The following is a 12,904-nucleotide window of genomic DNA, read 5'->3' on the forward strand; positions in this document are numbered from 1 at the left end:
ATGAAATCTCTAAAATTAAAGCTTTAAGAAAATAGAGCAAAACGCTCTAAGGTTACAATTTCATGGATACAACTAAGAATATCCATACATGATCCATAATTTGTTTCATTACCGCTTTTGCTAGACCATGAGCAGCATAATTGGTTTCTCTCTTTGTAGAACATATCTGCTAGCTTCCTAGTGCTCGTAGCACCCTTTTCATATCCTCCATGATTTGCCCATACCTACTCCAATTTTGTTTGTAATCTTTTATCGCATTTACAACTAGTAGCAAATCAGTCTCCATAATAACATTATGAAGCCTCACATCATGATAGGATTCTACAGCACTGAACGCACTCATCGGTTCTGCCACCACTGGTTCTGATATATAGTAATGTGTGTGGCTTCTAGCTGCAATCACCTAATCATGATAATCTCTCGCTATCAAGCCAATACTCGTACACCTTGTGACAAGTCAATGGATACATCCCAATTTATTTTATACAACCCTTGCAGCAGGCTCTTCCATTTTAACTGCATTGCAACCTAACTTAAATTCTCATTTCCATCAAGCATTGCATTTACAGTTTTGAACGCTAGTAGAGGGGAAGTCAACTCTTGGATGAGTAAAAAAAACCCCATGAAATACTGCATTTCTTCTAAGCCGGTCAATCCAACTCTCCATGACATCTACAAAGTTGACTCCTTCAACTAAACTCTTTTACACATTTTTGCCATGGGCCCCCAAACATCAAAAGCCGAGGGATAACTCCATACATATAAGACATTTTTCACTTTTCCGAGTACAAAAAATGCAACTAGATTCGTTAACAGTACCTCTCTTCTTCAAATTCTCTTATGTTGGGAGGATATCATTGCACACCCGCCATAAAAAATACTTTAACGGGATTGGGCACTTGCAAGTTCTGTAATATTTTCCAAATGTTGTATCTAGAACTTTGTGATCATTTCCCACGCTGTAGTTCTTTCTTTTGGTAAATGATAGGCACTCTATATTGTGAACATTCCTGAAGTAGTGCCTCGATCTCCATATCAACACAGTCTATGGGCTATATGATGCAGTCTAGGACTGTGATGGACAAGAAATACAGCAAGAAGAAGGGATAAATATTCTCTATTCATTGGTATTTGACAAATTAGCTCCGCCTCTTCCTTAAAAATTTCTTCTATTAAGGACACATTCCACCACTTTGAATCTTGGTTTATGAATTCCTTTACCTTGGCATCTTCCGCTAATATTGTCCTCGGTGTTTGCTCCGCATAAGTTGACGAAGTTGGCAGCCATTTATAACCCCAAACTTTAATAGTCTTTCCATCCCCAATACATCAAATGAGTTCGTCCTTTAATAATTCACATGTCAAAAAAAATACTTCAAGCATATGACGGCCATTTAACTAGTGATGCCTCCAAAATAGAACCACCTGAGAAATATTTTGCTACCAAACTATTAGGATCCTGCATAATTCTCCAACACTGTTTTGCGAACCGGGCTTATTAAAATAAATTAAATCTCTAAAACCCATACCTCCTCTTGCCTTGGAAAAACCCATCTTCTCCCAACTCATCTCGTGAACCTTGGACCCATTTTCCTTGTGCCCCCACCTGAATTTTTGCATCATATAATTTAACTCCTTGCAGAGTCCCTTTGTTAGTAGGAAGACGCTCATATTGTATGTTGGACTCGCTTAGACCACAACTTTCAGTAATATTTCCTTGCCAGCCTCAGTTAAAAATTTTGATTTCCAGACATTTTATTGCTTCCACACTCTATCTTTAATGCTTTAAAATTCTTTCATTCGGGACTTCTCAACAAGAGCCATTAGCCCCAAATATTTATCATATCTCTGCGTAGCTAGAATACCAGAGAACTGAAAAATAATATCTCTAGCTTCTTGACTAGTATTTTTGCTTAAAAAAATTGAGGTTTTGTCTCTGTTGAGTTTTTGCTCTGATGCCTTCTCATATCGTTCCAGTAACTTTGACAATCAGCACCATTCCAAAGGATTGGCCTTACAAAATAGTAATCTATCATCTGGAAAAAATAAATGATTTAACTGTGAGCCATTTTTAGAGGTTGGCACACCCGTTAGCAATCCCAATCTTTCATTGAGTTAAAGGAGTGAACCCAGCATCTCCACACAAATTATAAACAAATAAGGGGATGAAGGGTCCCCTTATCTTATCCCACGAGAAGGACAAATTCTCCCCACTAGTTGCCCTTTGATAATAATAGCGTACTTTACAAACATAATGCAGCACATTATTAACTCAATCCATTTGTGATGAGGGTCGTATACAGAGGATAAGGAAACCTAATCCAAGGTATTTGGATTAGCTCAAGCATGAGATAAGAGAGAGGTAAAGATAACTCTCAGAGGAGCAGGAGATAAGGGAGAGAGATAAGAGCAAGAGATAAGGGAGAAAGATAAGATAACTCTCAGAAGAAGTAACTATGTTATATTCAAGTATTAGTCATTTATTAAGATAGGGGTTGTTCATGTCCAGTAGGAGTCGTAATAGGAGCTCTAGTCTAATTAGGAGCCTTAGTCTATTTATATTGTCAGGAGATTATGAGAAGGTATGCAGTTATTCACTCACACGTATGTGTAATGGTGCCTCCTACCTCAAGTGGAGATTCTATCAATAACATCTTTCATTCCATTTCTACCAACAATCACCCAATTCATCTACCCCCTATTTGCAACCCATCAATCTGTTAGCAAAACTCGTCCTTCGCATAGCTTCTTCCAAAAAATCCCACTCAACCCTATCGTATGCTTTACTCATATATAGCTTTAAAGCTATAAAGCCTACCTTTCCCCACATTCTTGTATGCATCAAATGTAGTGTTTCATAAGCTGCTAGAATATTATCAAAAATAAGCCTCCCAAATTTGAAAGCACTTTGGTTAAACGAGATAATATGTGGAAGAATTACCTTCAATCTATTTGCTAACATCTTTGTGATAATTTTATACAAAACGTTACAGAGGCTACAACTCATTGGAACTTTTAAATTTCAAACTATTCAAGTATTGAACTTTTGTTAAAAATAAAATGAAATCCAAGCACGAGTGTACCAATAAAGGATTTAAAATTTTAGGGTTTCCTCATAGCATCGAACGTTTGATGCTACCAACTAACATTCGATAACATAACAACATATTAAAACTACAACTAGCTAGTTAACCAAAAGCTAGAGTTTTAGAAGGCACTCCCAAGGCCACATTTGTTGTTGGATCCTCAAAGGTTGGATCTCGCAACCTCAACATACGTGGTGTAGTTGTGTGCAAATATAGGCCATATGAAGAGATTGTTTATATATATATATAAGAAACAAAAATGCTTTAATGTGATTTCTCAAGAAAAAAATGAATTTAACCCAAACTTTTTCTTAGTTGAGGATTTTACTTATATACTAAGTCTTTTTGCTCACCCTTTCACCATTTTTTTTTTTTTAGGTCCAGTTTTGACAAATAGCTCATTCGGGTTTAAGAAGTGACTAAATACTAATTGGATAAGCAAAATAAATAAATAAATAGGTCCATACCGTTAGCAAAGTTGACAGAATTAATTAATAAGCCACATAAACACCATTTACATTGTGACACATGTCTTTAACGGACCAAGAGCGTTACAACTAGTGTATTAACGTTTTTGTTAAAGTATTGATTAAATGATTAAATTTATCTCTTGCTATTAGCTTAAGCTTTAGAAAAGTGGCAATTTAACAATGTATTAGAGACAGAGGTCCTCGGATTGAACCTTAGCTCCGTCAATTCACCCCCTATTTAAATTAAATATTCCACATGTTGGATCTCACCTATTAAAAGAGAGTTTTAACCTATACGTGAGAAGAAGTGTTAAAGTATTGATTAAATAATTAAATTTATCTCTTCTTGTCAGCTGAAACTTTTTTGAAAAGTGGTAATTTAACATTTTTTAAATTTGGTGGCTACGATGTCATTTTCCATTTACTATATTAAAAAAAAAAATCAACGTTTTTGCATTTTTCATGTTTTTGGAATGATAATAAATTGTTGTAATTTACTTCTTCTATCAACTTAACCTTTTAGGAAAAGTAGTAATTTAACACCTTTTAACTTTGGTGGCTATGGTTAGGGGTGAAAACCCGGTTCCGGTTAGCGGTTATTGGCTAAAATCACTAATAAGCTCTTCCTTCTCTCTAAGTAGAGAAAATCCACCTCCTTGTGAGGCCTTCTACCACCATCATTGTGGTTGTCAAGGGAGGGGGAAGCCTTTCCTCTCCTTTTCCTTTTCCTTTTCCTTTTCCTCTTCTTCTCCGGCAAGTTTTTTTTTCTACATGCTTCTTTGGTCTTTTTGTCACCCTTCAGCACAGATTTTTTGCTCCACCTTCCGACCACTGCTCCGCTGCCCTAGGGTGCCATCCTCCATGGTCGTTCACATCCCCGCCACTCCCCTGTGCCGCTGCTCGCCATTTTCGACCGTTCATCTTGGATCGAGTTTGGTTCTTAGATGGGTTTTCTTTAAAACCCGATCTGCTTTCCTAAGGCTAACCCAGGTCTACACATGCCAGTCCACCATCATCAGCGGCTGCCTAGCTCTCCACCGCACTTCCCGATCAGTCATTTGCCCAGCATGTGTTGGAGCATGAGCTTCATGCGCCGGCGCGTGATGCACACGCCCTGGTCTATGGTTCCTCTTGGCTGCTCCTTTTCCTTCATCACTGCCATCCCTGTTGTTTGTTGGGGTTTTCTACTGTTTTTCCGCTTGTGTTTATTTTTCTGTTGTTGTTCCATCTGTTCCTTGTATTTTCTGTTGTTCCATTTGTTACCTTATATTTTTTGTTGTTTTGCTTTGGTTTTGTGGGTTTTAGTTTCCCTTTGAACTTGGGGTTGATTTCTGTTCTGGTGACTAATGCTACCGAAGTCAGTACTCCCTTTTCTTCGGCTCCAGATCCGGATCTTACCATTGCCGCTCCTAGATCGACTTCCTTCAGGAGGTTGATATTGTTCCTTGTTGGCGGTACAGTTGAGTTTGGACCTTTTGAGGTTCTTACACCTGTTATTAGAGTTTATGAACCTCTTGAGGTTTGTGATCCTTCCTATACTCTTTTTGTCTTTAAAACCGCTTTATACGGCCCCTTTGAGAGGACCGAGCTATTTTATTTGGCCCATTTCCTACTTTGTTACGTTTACTAGCACTATTATTTTTCAAGCTTGGCTATGTTGTAGGGGAGCCCACCCCTTTTCGGTCTTTTGATCACTTGTACCCCTTTCCCAATTTGCTTAGAAAAAAAAAAGGATAGCTATGTCTCTGGTAATGGTTCGCATACTTTTTGGCATCAATGGTATTATAGTTTTGCAATGAGAATTGCTACAATTTTTTTTGGTGTTTTTTGGCTTCAATCGAATTATAGTTTCGTAATGAAAAATGTTACAATTCCTTATGGTTTTATTCTGATTCTACGTAGATATTATTTACAAAAAAAGTTTACTTAGACATTTCTCTTTTGCAATCGAATTTCACTCACCAGTCACCACTAATCATTGAAGCATTCAAGCGAGGGAGAGGACTAACCTTAAATATATTATAGTAATTTTACACAATAGTTTTACGCTCTAGCATAGTTCGCCTCACACATCTCTTTCAACAACAAATTAAGAAATTATGGGCCTATAAACTATGAACAAAAGTGTTATATATGAAAGGCCAATGTTGGCCGTGAGATCTTTACATGTAGACTTTTATGTTAAATATAAAATAATATAATATGAAAGGGAAAGAAAAGAACGGAAGCATATATAGAAGAAAAATATTTACCTAGCTACATCTTTACTATTGAAGTGTGTCATTCTCTTAGCAAAATTTTTGTCTAAGTGATGTAAAACATAAAATTGACATAATATACTATAACTTACAAGATCGTAACTATTATGAATTTCACAGTAAATTAATAAAAAGAAACATACGAGAATATTTTGCTTCTTTAATTCTTCTTTTGAAAGCATAAACACTAGAAATCGGTTTCTCTCGCTTGACCCACTTAAGATACACAAAGATGATGGAAATTGCGTACATTTATAAGGTAGAAATATGACCGGTTTCCTTTGTTCCTTTATAACTCAACTTCCCATCAAAGTAAGAGTTAATTTAATAGGAAACCACTTCGGATTAAATAATCTCATAACTTTAGGAGTCTAATAAATACTCATATGTGCCATGTCATGTGAGACATTAAATTCTTACATTCTCCCACTTGGCCCATATGACTAATATTGTTTTAGACTCAATGAGGTTAACATTAGGTGCACAAAATTTTAATTCATCCTTACTTTAATTTGGTAATCCTAAATACCATAATTAAACAACCTACTAGTGTGAGTCATGGCGGTTGTACATCAAAAGACGACATAGTCCCTTCCATGGACCACAACACTAGCAACCTGTTCAATCATGGTTCATAAATGAGAAGTGTCTAAAAAACGGTCCACAAATGTCTTTTTTCAAAGACTATTCCTGTTGTCATTCATCCAATCTTATATGTACGTATAAAATGGAAAACAGGAAAATCAGAAGCATATTTAATGAGATCTCAAAAGTGTCTAATAACATATATAAACATTATGCAATCCATAAACATTATGGGCACTATGGGTTACAATCAAGACTCATTATGTTAACATGTTCCTTAAATGTCTTTGTTGGTAACCTTTTAATGGATTTGCAATCATGAGCTCTTTATTAATATGTTCTATAGGCACTCGCTGTTTCTGAATTTTCTACATAATGACAAAATATTTAAGCTTCATATGCTTATAACGCCTTTAGAATATTTGTCGTTCTTGGAGAAAAACATAAATGTAGAATTATTACAATAAATTCTCAGCGACTTGGCATTAATGTTGACAATTCCAAGTCCTGAGACAAAGTTCTGCAACCATAATAAATGAAATGTGGCCTCAAAGCATGCCACAAATTCAGTAGAGTCTGAATTAGAGTAATCAATCATCTCTAAATGATTAGACCTCTTAAAAATGAGCATAAAATCTTTTATTCCTCACAAGTACCTCATCAATTCTTTGTAGCTTTCTCATTTTAGGATCATTTTGGTATCTACCCAACATACCAACTGCAAAATTGACTTCTGGTCTAATACAAGTCTATGCATACATCAGGTTTCTTACAGTAGAAGCGTGAGGTTTCCATCATTTTTCGACATTGCATAAGACTAAACTTATCCCTTTTCCTGAATTTGAGCAGCACTACTTGAATAGTTCTCCATGCCAAATCTCTCTAAAACTCTTTCAATATATCGTTATTGAGATAACCCTAACAAACTACGTGATCGATCTTGAAATATTTATATTCCTATCACATAGGTTGTCTCACCCATATCTTTCATTTCATAGTTCTTAGAGAGAAATTTCTTGGTTTTGTGCAACAAACCAAGATCACTACTAGCAAGCAAAATGTCGTCAACATATAGAATCAGGAACAAAAACTTGCTACCACTAATCTTCAAGTATATACATAGATCAACAGTGTTTTCCTTCAAATTGAAGGAAGTAATCAGGTCATTGAACTTAAGATACCATTGCGTGAAAGATTGTTTAAGTCCATATATTGACTTATTTAATTTGCAAACCATGTGCTCTATTTCCTTTATTGAGAAGCGTTCAGGTTGGTCCATATAGACTTCCTCCTTTAAACTTCTATTCATTTGGTACAACTCTAAATCATAATGAGCTACCAAGCTACCAAAGCCATAATGATTCTAAGTGAGTCCTTGGATACGGGAAAGAAAGACACCTTATAATTAATGCCTCCTTTTTGAGTTAAAACCTTTGCCCACAAGCTTGCCTTTATGTCGTTCAATATTGCCATGGGAGTCGCACTTGGTCTTGAAGACCCATTTACACCTGACTATCTTATATTCTTCAAGCAATTCAACGATGTCATAGACTTTACTTTGGTCGATTGATTTCAACTCATCATTCATGGCATCAATGCATTTAACTAAATCATTAATTTCTATGGCTTATGAAAATGAAACCAGGTCCTTATTCACCCCTATATCAAAATTAGATTCCTGTAAATAAACCACATAATCATTTGAAATGACGAATCTTTGTTTTCTTTCCGACCTCATTAACGCTATTTCTTTTGATTTTTCTATAATTGGTGATAATCTCATCATGGAGTGACCGATCATTAACTTATTATTCCACGTTTGTCAAACGATTATACAACTCTAGAATCAACTTCTTTAGAAATTATGGGTAGTGGGACTTGTACCCTAACATTCTTGAATAACCACATTTTGTAGTTTATTTCTCCCACTGATTTCACCATTCTCAAGAAATTGGGCATTACCGGTTTCAACAATTTTCGTACTACATGTAGGTCTTTAAAATCTATACCCTTTGAATTTGTCTAGATAATCAATAAAGTAACTACTAATTGTTTTGAAATCCAATTTTCTTTCATGTGGATTGTAAATTCTAGCCTTTTCTAGACAACCCCAAACATGTAGGTGTCTTCAGTCTACTGTTCAAAAGGAGTCTATAAAACTACTTTAGTAGAAAATCTATCTAATAAATATAATGCGGTCTTAAGGGCTTCCAACCACAATGAAATGGGTAAAGAGAAATTACTAACCATATCCATTAGAGTACGATTATGCCATTTAGCTACTTCATTATGTTGAGACGTACCTAGTATAGTGTAATGTGTACAAATGCCATACTTTTCAAAGAGTTTAGCAAATGGGGTAGGCATTGACCCGATCCATCATAGCTTCCATAATACTCACCACCGCTATCTAATTTGACAACCTTTACTCTTCTATCTAATTGTCTTTTAACCTCAATAATGTATACCTTGAAGTCATCCACTACCTGAGATTCTTTTATGCAACAAATAGATATAACTGTAATGTAAAAAGTCATTAATAAAAGTAATAAAATACTTTTCTCTACCAAAAAATGGTGAGTCAAAAAGACATTTCATTAACGAGGCTATGTTTAGTTCAACTTTTGCAGGTCATTGAGAGAAAACTACGATCTTTAGTGTGAAAATCGTAAAGAAGTTGAAGAAGAGCATCTCTGGAAGTGCGCTCGAGCACACTCGTGTAATCACCCAAACTTGCAGCGCCTAACTGCTGCGCCGCAGAGCCCTGACCCATGCTCGAGTGCACTCGAGCGCACATATTGTGCAATCGAGTGCACCCGTGCTGACCTGTTAGTGTTGAAGCCCTAGGTTTTAGTATTTATATCACTTTTTCTTTTGTAAAACACACGTTGGGAGGCGTCGTAGAAAGCATATTTTTGACTTTTTGTTGTTCTAGGGCTTTTGCTACATTTCTCTTTGTAAGTTTTACGTTTCTTATGGTTTTAATTCATTTTGATATGAGTTTTGTAATCATGAGAGGTTAAAACCTTCAACTAAGGTTGAAGATGAAGCTTCGTCATTGATAAACCAACACATTCTTGTCATTTTATTTATACAATTCCGATGTTTAATCAAATTGTTGTTCGAATTCAATTCAATTGCTTGATTAATTTCATTTGATTGAATGTTCTGTCTTTTATTCATAAAAAGTTTGATATTCGTTGTGTTTCATCCATGGATACATCGAATGATTCGATTGAGAACGGATATCCATTGTGATTCGTATATCAAATGGATACAGTGGATGATTTGATCTCAATTGGATATTCGTTGTGATTCGTTTAACGGTTGGATTCATCGAATGATTTAATATGCATTTTTACAAACTTTGAACAATGTATAAAACCTATTGTTTGTCGGTTGTATGTATAAAATGCAAGAATGTGTTGTTTGATTTGGCGAGGTGGATTCCGAAAACCTTAGTGTTTTTCCATTAATTGTTTTTAATCATTTTATTTTGTTTATTTTAATTTTGCACAACAAAATCACTCGAACACACAACTCCTTATAGTTCAACCTCACACTTGCACACACTTTATTACACACGACTCGTGCGCTTATGAGTTATTTAAATTTGCACACAACTTGTTCAATTTAGTAGATAGATGTGTCATTTCAAGGATATGCTCATGCATCCCCATTTCTACCATTAAATTTCATGGTAGTAAGTTCAGCCATCAATGTCATAACAAGGGTCTAGTTAGCTGAACCAAAACGTTCTTCCCTTGTTAGGAAGTAATTACTTAATATTATTTGCTATGCTCATTCACTTAAACATAATGCTCAATCTATCGAGACTTGTATACAGTCTTTTCTTCCGCACTGCTTGAATCAGTAATAGTAAACGATTTCTCAGTTTGGAGTACCAAATAAGGTGAAACTGAACTTGTTCAAACTAGTCTAAGAAATTTGTTCCACAACAGATGAAGTATGCAAATGTAGTGAAATATGACTAACACTTCAATTAAATAAATGCTCACTACATTAATGCTTTAAGTTATCAAACATAAAATAATTTTCAACGAACAATAAGTAGCACTACCACAATTCACCTTTGGGTGAAAATTACGATATACTAAAAATTTAATCATTATGGTGATTCCCTTTCACCTATAAGAATAATTAATAATGTATCCATAAATAGAAACCAGATATGAATCTGGAGAGGAGGGTGCTCACCCTCCTCCCCCTCCCCCCTCTACCCCTCTTTTATTCTCCCCCTCCCCTCTTGCTTGTCTTTCCCTTGGTGTTTTTTTTTTTAATTTTTAATTTTTTATTATGTTTTTGTTGGTGTCTTCCGGCCATAAAGCAGCAACTCCGGCCTCTTTCGTCTGCCCTCCAACCATGGGAGCTTGGATATTTACACTACTTAGCATTGTTAAACATGTCCCATAACTTTCTGTCTGCCTCGATCCCATCCACTTTTAATGAAATGTTAAGCTTGACATCCGTGGACATATCATACAATAATTTGGAGGAACCTCTTCCTAACAACAAAGCTTTCAGCAGGGCACAAATAGCAGCACTAGAACATAACAGAGGCTTGTGTGGCAACAACACTGGTTTGCAGGCTTGCCCTATTTGTTGAGCAAAAGACCTGGTGGAAAGATGAACCTCCGAGCTGCGATTTTGATCACAGTCTCTCTTTTGGGTGCCCTATTTCTTTTATATATCATTGCAGGAATATACTGTGTTGGTTTCAAAAAAGTGAGAAAGATAGATGATGAGCCAAGGGATACAGAAAATGAAAATATGTTTGTGATATGGAGCTATGATGGGAAAATAGCACATCAAAGCATTGTTGAAGCAACAGAGGCATTCAACTCAAGATATAGCATTGGAGAGGGGGGATGTGGAAGAGTTTATAGAGTTGAGTTGCCAAACGATCAAGTTGCTGCTGTGAAGAAACTTCACCAATCAGAGGATGTCATAATGGCTAACCTAAAAGCCTTTACCAGTGAGATTACTGCTTTAACAGAAGTAAGACACCAGAATATTGTAAAGCTTCACGGGTTTTGTTCACATGCAAGATACTCATATTTGGTGTATGAGTTCTTGGAAGGGGGAAGCTTGAGAAAGATATTGAGCAATGAGGTTAAGGCAATGGAATTGGACTGGATTAGGAGGGTGAAAGTTGTAAGAGGTGTTGCCAGAGCTTTATCCTACATGCACCACGACTGCTCACCTCCTGTTATTCATCGAGACATATCAAGCAATAACATACTGCTAGATTTGGACAATGAAGCCCACGTCTCTGACTTCGGCACAACAAGGATTTTAAAGCCTAACTCATCCAATTGCACATCATATGCAGGCACCCTCGGGTATTCAGCTCCAGGTAAGCTTTGTCCTCACTAGTTGCTACTCACTCATAAAGCATGCTCTCTCTAAATGGTATGAAGCATTTCGGGATAAACCTAATAATAAAACCGTGCGGGCTTGACCCAAAGCGGACAATATCATATCCATATATACCATTTGCTAATATCTTCTTTGCAGAGTTTGCTTACACAACGGAAGTGAACGAGAAGTGCGATGTTTACAGCTTTGGGATGGTAGCATTGGAAGTGATAATGGGAAGGCATCCAGGCAGCTTCATCTCCTCCATATCGTCGTGATCATCATCATCGACAATTTCCCATCAAATCACACTGAAGGAAGTGTTGGACCAACGCCTCTCACCTCCAAGAGGTTGAGTAACCGAGGAAGTGCTATCCATTGCAAAGATAGCATTTGCTTGCCTAAATGCCAGTCAGCAGTAGAGGCCGACAATGCAACAAGTCTCTCAAAAGCTATCAACAAGTAGGCCTCCTCTGTCAGAGCCACTAGACGTCATTACATTAGGACAATTGTTGGATATCACAACTTTAACTCTCTGAACGACAATATGATCAAAATGCATTCTATTCCACCAGTTATTAATTAACATCCTAGTGCTGTTTCTTTTTATATTCTTGTTTTTGATCTTTCCTTCTACCCTTTTCTTTCTAGACACTTATCAGGGGATCCAAACATATCTTAGCTACCCCACTTCAACTTTAATATCTACACAATCCGAACATGCGTATTACTATAACATCTTCAAATCATATCCTAATTCAAAAGATGAGACATCTTTCTTCTGGTTCATTTCCTATATTTAACAAATTTTAATAATAAGGATAGTGGTCATATTCATTAGGATCAGAAACGTCGGGCTGCATTTTGAGAAATTTCCATATATATGGACAGTTTTAAAGGATAATGTATTGGATAAAGAAAATAAAAAACAATGATTTAGGTGGTTCAGTTTATAACTTACATTCACCGAATAAAAGACCAAATAGCTACATTTTACTCTTATTACTCGGATAATTGACGAGAATTGTACTGCTTCCTGAAGTATAAGTTTCTAATGAAATGTTGAGCACCTCGAGGTCGAGCTTCTTCAAAATAGGTTTGGGAGAGGCCCAAGAGTCGCTATTAT

General features: G+C 36.2%; 1 pseudogene; it reads left to right on the forward strand.

Moving 5' to 3' along the window:
• Positions 1 to 4,554: 4,554 nt before the first annotated feature.
• On the forward strand, positions 4,555 to 12,317 carry LOC132178168 (MDIS1-interacting receptor like kinase 2-like; annotated as a pseudogene).
• Positions 12,318 to 12,904: the final 587 nt, after the last annotated feature.

Source organism: Corylus avellana, chromosome 4 (genome assembly GCF_965113065.1).
Source record: "Corylus avellana chromosome 4, dhCorAvel1.hap1.2, whole genome shotgun sequence".
Taxonomy (NCBI): domain Eukaryota; kingdom Viridiplantae; phylum Streptophyta; class Magnoliopsida; order Fagales; family Betulaceae; genus Corylus; species Corylus avellana.